The sequence below is a fragment of the Carlito syrichta genome, unplaced genomic scaffold (genome assembly GCF_000164805.1).
Source record: "Carlito syrichta isolate Samal-C Ts95f unplaced genomic scaffold, Tarsius_syrichta-2.0.1 Scaffold287719, whole genome shotgun sequence".
Classification (NCBI taxonomy): Eukaryota; Metazoa; Chordata; class Mammalia; order Primates; family Tarsiidae; genus Carlito; species Carlito syrichta.
In genome coordinates, this window is record NW_007231815.1 from 12,146 (window position 1) to 19,936 (window position 7,791).

The 7,791-nt window shown below is 55.0% G+C and overlaps 1 pseudogene; it reads left to right on the forward strand.

Moving 5' to 3' along the window:
* Positions 1–7,791, forward strand: part of LOC103254984 — a 10,251-nt pseudogene continuing 2,460 nt past the window's right edge.

The following is a 7,791-nucleotide window of genomic DNA, read 5'->3' on the forward strand; positions in this document are numbered from 1 at the left end:
ATGTACCCCATCATCTCAGGCTGCACCCCCAACAAAAGCAAGCAGGTGGTCCTGGCCTGCTTGGTAACTGGATACCACCCGGAGCCCGTGGAGGTCACCTGGCCCTCAGGGGCGCAGGGCCAACGCAAGACCACCTTCCCCACCCTGCTGTCAACGAAGCACAGCTACACCACGGTCAGCCAGCTCACCTTCCCTGCCTCCCAGTGGGACCAGCACCATCTCCCCAAGTGCCACGTGGAGCACAAGCCCAGCAAAACCACCATGGAGAAGACCTTCCCACAGCTAGGTAAGTGACCCCAAAGACCACCGGGAAAGGCCCTCCAGGACTCCCAGCTCCCTCCACTCAGGGCCCGGCACGAAGAACGGGAGCAGGGTCCGGGCCACAGGCACTCAACTCTCCACCTCAGAGGACCTGCCCTTCTGCCCCGCTCCTTCCGACCCCCCCCCCTCAGCCTCTCCCCCTCTCAGCCTCTCCCCCTCTCAACTCCTCCCCTCTAGGTCCCTCCCATTTTCCGCCCCGCCCCTCTTGGCTTCTTCCAAGTCCTGCTTCACCCTCCGGGTCCCTCCCCTCGAGGCCCCTTTCCTTTCGGCCCCTCCCATTCTCTGCCCCTGCCCCCTTGGTCCCTTCCTGCTCAGCCCCTCCCCTCTGAGATTCTTCCATTTCTGCTCCCCCTCCCCCCTCAGTCCCTTCCCTCCGCCCCTCCCATTCTCTGCCCTTCCCCTCTAGGCTCCTCCTCTCTAAGCGCACTCTTTCTGACCCTGCCCCTCTCTGTTTCTCCTCCTATAGGCCCCACCCTTCTGGGCCTCCTCTTTCTGCTACCACATCTTCCAACATACAGATTCGTTTCTTTCCTGACCTGGTCCTCAGTGTGCAAGGAGCTGGCTGCCTCAGCGAAGGCAGCTGCTGAGTGGGGCCTCCCCCAAGCAAGCCTCCTTCTCAAGAGGCATGCCCTCCCTTCACACCCCTTCCCGTCCACACCCCGGCTTGGGCACCTCACTCCTTTCTGCCCTGGCCCTCAGCTGCGCTGCTCCTTTGATTTTAGTACATTGGAACTCGCAGCCCTCCTCGGGGTCTGACACACAGCCCCAAGCAGAGGGGGACTCCTCCACGCCCACCAGGACCCCAGCCTCCACTAGGAGCCCAGGTGAGAAACCCTGCCCCAGCATGCCCCACCCACACCCACCTGCTCATCCCTCAGGCTGCCTCCTCCAGGCGGCCCTCCATGACACCTTGTTTGAAGTCTTCAAGTCACACCCTGTGTAAGGAAGGGGACACTGAACGGATCTCTAACAAGCACCTACCATAAGCCAGGCCCTGCCTGGGAGCCAGCAGACACCGTCACTCTTGAGCAGACCCCAGGCCAGCACCAGGGCTTTCCTGGCCTGTTGGCCTCGGGCTCTATGTCTCTGAGCCGAGGTGTGAGCTCGTTTTGCTGCCTCATGTGGAGGCGCCAGGAGTGCAGGCCCACTGCGTGTGGCCTGAAGGGCCAGGCCAGGCTAAAGCCCCCTGTGCGACCCTGACCTCCACCTCCCCGCTCTGCCCTTTTGGATGGTGTCTCCCTGGCCCCCACCTTCACCCTGTCTACCTCCTCGGAAGGAGGGTTCTCACCAGGCACTTTGGGGAAGTGCAGAAGCATGACTCTGACTGGCCCAAGCTGCCCAGGCACTCATGGACGGTCATGGACGGTCCCATCAGGAGGCACCCACCTCCTCTGCAAGGCCGCCATCAGAAGCAGGGGGTAGAGAGGGCTGGGCCGGCAGATGGAATGACTGCCCCCGCCTGCCCTCGGGGAGTGGGTCAAGCTCTGATGAGGGCTGTGGCCTGCTGTGGTACCTGCTTGGTGGCTCCTGCCCAGAGGGTGGTCCTCGTACCCCTACTCTGGGCCAGACCTAAGTCTGCTCTGAGGTCCAAAACCTTGACACGCCCAGGCCCTGGACTTGGAGCGGGCTGATCAGAGCAGGAGAGATGGACCAGCAAGAGAGGGGCAATTCCTCAGGTGAGAAGGGGCCCTCCAGCCAGGTGTGTAAGCTGACCCCTCCGTCCTGCTCATGGGACGCAGAGGCTCCACCACAGAATGAGCCGTGTACACCAGCATCGGCCTGGAGCCAGCTTGCATGCCCAGTGGCCTTGCTGGCTGGGCAGAGGCTCTCACCTGGGCAGAGCCCAAGAAGACTACCAAGAGCTTTCTTAGACCATGGCTCTGCTTCCTGGCACCTCGAATTCCCACAGCAACATGGTGGTCTCCCTGTGCCGTGGTCAGGTTGTGCCCTCCTGTCCAGGTGAAGATGGCCCTTCATGGGTGTGCCTGAGATGCCCTGACAGCAGGAGCTGAGCCCTCAGGTCAGACCTGCACTGCTCTCTGGGAGGACCCAGCTGACCCAGACACTGTCAGGGTGTGGCACAGCTCAGCACTTGGCTACTCACACCTGATGCAGCCCTGAGCCCATTTGGTGTAGCCTAGAAATGTCTTTGTAGTTTTAGAAAGATGGAAGAAGGGGAGGAGGAAGAGAAGGAGGGGAGGAGAAGATGCTGGCCCCTTATACATCTTCTCTTGAGAAACGTCAATTCGGGTCTGTTGTCCATTTTAAAATAGGTTGTTTCTTACTATTGAGTTGCTTGAGTTCTTTGTGTATCTTGGATCTTAGCCCCCTGTCAGATGTAGGGTTTGTGAATATTTTCTTCCAGTCCATAGGTAGTCTCTTCACCCTGGCAATTGTTCCCTGAGGGGAAAGAGAAGGGGGAGAAGGAAGAGGAGGAGGGGAGGAAGAGAGGGAGGATGATGAGGAGGTGGAGGAAGAGATGAAGGATGGGGAGGAGAGGAAGGGGAGGAGGAGGAGAGGAGGTGGGAAGAAAAGTGGGAGGAGGGGGAAGAGGCAAGAGGACAAAGAGTGCAATGGTTACCTTCAAAATGCTAATGACATTCTTTGCAGAAATGAAAGACCCATTGTGGTGCTCAGAAAGAGGCACAAAAGACCCCAAATAGCCAAAACAATTGTGAGCAAAAAGAAAAACAAAGCAGGCAATGTCATGCTTCCTGACTTCAAAGCATATTATAAAGCACATGTAATCAAAACAGAATGGTACAACTTAAAACAGACACACAGACCAAGGAAGAGCACAGAGAGCCAGAGATAAATCCACACATTTGCACTCAACTGATTTTCAACAAGAGTGCCAAGAACACACTATGGGGGAAGAACAGTGTCTTCCATAAATGGTGCTGGGAAAACTGTATGTCCACATACAGAAGAATGAACCTAGTCCCTTGTCTTACACCATATACAAAAGTCAACTCAAAGTAGATTAAAGACACATAATACCCAGAACTGTAAAACTACTAGGAGAAAACACAGAGGAAAAGCCATGATATTGGTCTGGGAAATGATTTCTGGGTGCAGCCTCAAAAGCTCAGGCAGCAGAAGCAAAAATACACAGAATGGGATCCCATCAAACTAAAAAGCTTCTGCACAGCACAGGGAACAATTGACAGGGTGAAGAAAATGGGCTGGAAGAAAATATTCACAAACCCTACATCTGACAGGGGGCTATGATCCAAGATACACAAAGAACTCAAACAACTCAATAGTAAGAAACAACCTATTTTAAAATGGACAACAGACCCGAATAGACATTTCTCAAGAGAAGATGTAAGGGGCAGTAAGTGTATGAACAATGCTCAACATTATAAATCATCAGAGAAATTCAAATTAAAATCGTAATCAATATTGCCTCACACCTGTTAGAACAGCTGTTATCAAAAAGAAGATAACGAGTGTGAAGGTGTGGAGAAAGGGGAACCCTTGCACCCCCATTGATCAAATGTAAATTGGTACTACTATTATGGAAAACAGAATGACATTTCCTCAAAAAACCTTATGTGATCCAGCAATCTCACTTCTAGGTCAAGAAAGAAAGAAAGAAAAGAGAAGAGAAGAGAAAAGAAAGAAAAAAAGAAAGGAAGGAAGAAAGAAAGAAAGAAAGAAAGAAAGAAAGAAAGAAAGAAAGAAAGAAAGAAAGAAAGAAATTACTATTTAGAAGAGATACCTCCACTCTCATATTTATTGTAGTACTAGTCACAATGCCCAAGACATGGAATCAACCTGTCTATCAACAGATGGATGTCTATCAACAGATGGATGGATAAAGGAAATGAGACATGTATGCACCATGGAATCTTACTCAGCCTTAAAAAAAAAAGAATGAAATCTTGTTCTTTGCAACAGTATAGATGAACCCGAAGACATTTGTGCTAAGTCAGGGGTTCCCAATCCACTATCCGTGACCTGTTAGGAACCAGGCTACACAGCAGGAGGTGAGCAGCCAGGCCGGTGGTGGCATTAGATTCCCATAGGAGCATGAACCCTGTTGTGAACTGCACATGCAAGGAATCGAGGTTGTGCACTCCTTATGAGAATCTAATGCCTGATGATTTCCACCCCCATCTGTGGAAAGACGAAACCAATCCCTGATGTCAAAAAGATTGGGGACTGCTGTGCTAAATGAAATAAGCTAGGAACAGAAAGAAAGGCTGCATGGTCTCACTTACACAGTGTGTGGAATCTTAAAAAGTCAAACTCGTAGAAACAGAGAGTAGAGCAGTGGTTGGGAGAAGTTGCCCAAGGGACATAAGACTCCAGTTAGACAGGAGGAAGGAGTCTAACAGATCTATGCAGAACGTGGTGACTATGGTTAGTAATATACTGTGTTATTGAAAATTGCTGAGAGACTAGATGCTAAGTGTTCTCACCACAGAAAATGACATGTGAAGGGATGCATGGTCATTAGTTTAGTTTAACTATTCCACAGGGGATACATATTTCAAAACATTGTGTTGAGCGTGATAAGTATACATAATTTTCTGTCAATTAAAATTGTTTTTTAAAAAAGAGGAGAAGAGATGGAAGAGGAAGAGTTGAGCCAAGAAGAAGACAGAGAGAGGGAAATGCCTGTCTTTGTTTGTTTGTTTGTTTGTTTGTTTGCTGACCCCTAGTCTATCCAAGAATCTAAGGCCCAGTAACTTTTGGCCATTGGGACGCTAAACTAGTAGAGGTCTCTGTTGTACGGATGGTCCTTGAATGCTTAAAAACTCATGACCATCAAGGGCCCCCAGTAAGACAGTCAGAGTCTTCTCCAGAAACAGACACCCCCACCCCTTAGGAAGCACTGAGTAAAGGACTACGGGTGTGGCTATGTCTCAGGACACCCAGGGGGCTAGTGCCACACAGGCAGAGGCAGGCTGAGGGAGGCTCTACAGGAGAGGCGAGGCAGCCTCTGTGCCTCCAGGAAGGCCAGTCTGACCAGGATGCCCTCACTGCCCCCTCCCAGATGTCCTCCAGTGGCTGCATCCAGATGCTGGGAAGAGGGAACCCCAGGGGCCAGGTCAGTCCCTGTGGGGGATGGGGAGAGGGGACACTGGAGAAAGCCCCGCCCACGAGTGAGTCCCGGCCTGAGGACAGGAGGCTCAGCAGAGCTCTGAAGGCAGCAAAGGCCAGTTCTGCTGAGGGAAGAGCCAGCAGCCAGGGCTGGATGGTGACCAAGTGCAGCAGTGCCTGTGGCGGGATGGCTTGGCTCACAGAGCCCCTGGTTCCCGGAGGCAAGGTCTGCACCTGTCAGTCAGGAAGGCCTGTACTCCGGAGAAGCCACGGCAGGCACCAGGTCCTGACTGCTCGTTGCTGCCAGAGGTCCCGCCATCGGGCTCTTCCTTACTGTCCCTGCAGAGTGTCCACGCCCCACCCCTGCTGTCGGCAACTACCTGCTGCCTCCACCTCTGCAGGACTTGTGGTTCCAGGACAAGGCCGCTATCACCTGCCTCATGGTGGGCAGTGTCCTGTAGGAAGCCCAGCTGTCCTGGGAGGTGGCTGGGAAGCCCCCTGCCAGGGACGTGGAGGAGGGGCCACTGGAGCAGCACCTCAATGGCTCCCAGAGCTGGAGAAGTCGTTTGGACCTGCTCAGAGCCTTGTGGGACTCAGGGACTCCTGTCACCTGCACACTCAGCCATCCCAGCTTCCCAGCTCCCAGGGTATTGACTGCACTGAGAGAAGCTGGTGAGGCTGGCTCCCAGGAGGGAGGGTAAGGGCTTCCAGGGCCCTGCCACCCTGGGTCCTGCCCCCACAGCCCTGCCTCCCCCCACACCTTGCCCAGGGCCCTGCCCTGTCCTACAACTGCCACCCCACACCCTGTCCCAGGGCCCTGAGCCTTCTACACCCTTCCCTGGGGCCCTGACCCTCATGCCTCACTGGGACTTCCCAACACTCCCACCCCAGCTGTGCCCACGCCCATCAGGGCCCCAGCAGCATCCATCATCTCCTTTCCTGACAACGTGAGAAGGGCATGCACTGCTGTCCCCAGCTGGCCTGCTTCTCACAGGGTCTCTTGTGGTCAGAGCATGATGGCTTCCCCACCTCCCTGGAGCCGCCCAGGCACCCAGCAACCTTTCAGTCCGCCTGCTGACCGTGTCCACCATGCCTAAGGTGGCCTTATGGCTCCTGTGCGAAGTGTCAGACTTCTCACCCCCCCGATCTCCAGGTGATGTGGCTGGAGGACCAGTGCCAGGGGGATGCCTCTGGCTTCACCACAGCGCACCCCACTGCGCAACCCAGGAACACCACGTTCAGGGCCTGGAGCATGCTGCGCCTCCCTGATGCCCCCAGCCCACAGCCAGCCACCTACACATGTGTGTAGGCCTCATGGGAGGCATGAGGCCTCCCGCACGCTGCTTAATGCCAGCAGGAGCCTGGACGCCATATGTGAGTCACACCGGGGCCCAGGGCTGGAATGGGGTTGCCAAGGGAGGTGCCATGGAACAGACTCCAGCCTTGGATGGGGCCTGGCAGCCTGGAGGGCCTGCACCACCCAGGGTGGGTGAACCCACTCCGCATCTGAAGAGGCCAGGCTATCTGGCACTCCTGGCCGTGGATACCCTGTGCTTGTGCTCCCCCGAAACCCTGTCCTGGCTGTCCACACACCACATGCTAGCCATGCTGGAAAACGGATTTTACCCCTGGCCAAGACCCAAGTGGTCATTTCCTGTCAAGACGTTCCCCATTGCTGGGTTCCAGTCAGTGACCACCCCTGGGATGGACATCAGTGTGGTCACCCCAAGCATCTGCCCTCCCCAAGGTATCTGACCATTCAGGAACACAGTCAACACCTATAGAAGCCTGAGGGTCTCCCCAGACGTGAGACTTGGTCTCAGGTCCAGTGAAATGTCAGAGCCACATATGCCCATTGTGGGCCCTAACTGTAGGCCACTCAGAGGGGACAGAGGCCCCAGAGTAAGGGGCACTCACTGTGGAGGGCCAGAGCCCACCCTGCTCTGAGACCTGGGGTGAGTGGCCCTAACCTCCTGCCAGTCCAGCCCTTGGTCACCGCTTCAAGGCACAACACCCAGACCAGTGCCAATCCTGCTTCTCACGTGACCCCAGTGGGACATGGTGGCCACACAGCAGGATGCTATCTCCCCTGCTCAGGGCCCATACCAACCAGTGTCCAGCTGCCCAGCCAAGGGAGGCAGCAGGAGGGTCCCACTGTGAGCTGTAACTGGGGCCCAAGGCCCCAGGTGCCCCACGGAGCCAGTAGCAGAAAGACACCCAAGTCAGCAAGGGCAGATGAAGGCCGTGCCAGGTGCTGCTGGGTTCTAGGCCCCAGTGTGGGCCTCCCTCCAGAGTGGCCCTGTACGGGGGGCCAGCCCCTGCAGAGAGATTTAGAGGGTCCCTGGAAGGTGGGGCAGCGTCGGCGATTATTCTGGAGAAATAAAGAGAAAGAAAGAGAAAGGAGGAGAAAGAAAGAGA